Source organism: Tupaia chinensis, unplaced genomic scaffold, assembly GCF_000334495.1.
Source record: "Tupaia chinensis unplaced genomic scaffold, TupChi_1.0 Scaffold148039_1, whole genome shotgun sequence".
NCBI lineage: Eukaryota > Metazoa > Chordata > Mammalia > Scandentia > Tupaiidae > Tupaia > Tupaia belangeri.
The window spans coordinates 268865-269721 of NW_006207889.1; positions in this window are offsets into that span (position 1 = coordinate 268865).

Sequence of the window (857 nt, forward strand, 5' to 3'; positions counted from 1 at the left end):
TTTTTTATTCTAGAAATAATCCAGGCATCTTACTTTAGGACAAAAATTTTATCATACAAAATTCCTTTCATATTGAAATGTTCTCTTTCTTTTTAACATTTTCCACCACAAATACATCTTTATACCTATATCTTTATTTCCATAATAAGGTCCAATTGTCCAGGTGATTTTCTTTGGCACAAGGGGGAAGATACTGGGGTTGTGTGGTGTTGACAGAGTTGTTTTCTAGTTGAGGAGCCATCATATGAACCATCTGATTCCCTCTGGAAATAGTCCTGCCCAGTAAATATGTTTCAGCAAGTGTCATCATCTGCAGGCAGATCCAAAAGCACATCTTCCTGGTCTTTCTGGGTGTCCATAAACCACACCAAGCATTCTGGAAGCCAGCAAACTCCATAATTGTCCTGCAAAAAGCACAAACATCTCCTCGACCCCATATCAATACAGGGTCGGGTCCATTCTATGATCTCGTTAAGGGATTTTTCCAAATGACTGTGGTATGGTATAATGAGATTGTGTTTTGGAATGCCAGAATATTTCCGCTGCACTAGATTCTTGTTTGTTCACATTTTAAAAATTAAATACAAATAGGGCATGTTTTAAATAATTGTGTTGTGTCAAGGGATGAGAATGTTCAGCTTCTCGTAAGTGTGCAAATGTTATGAGACAGGTACCAACATCAGTCAGGGAATTATCTGCAATTGTGATAGCTCCAGTGAAATAGGGATGGATGTCTTTTCCTGACTAAGAGTTATTATAGTATGTCTGTTAACATCATACTGAGCTACGTCTAGCTCAATCTGTTTTAACTCCTTAGAAGTTAACTCCTAATCTTCCAATTCGGGGGGGGGGGGAAC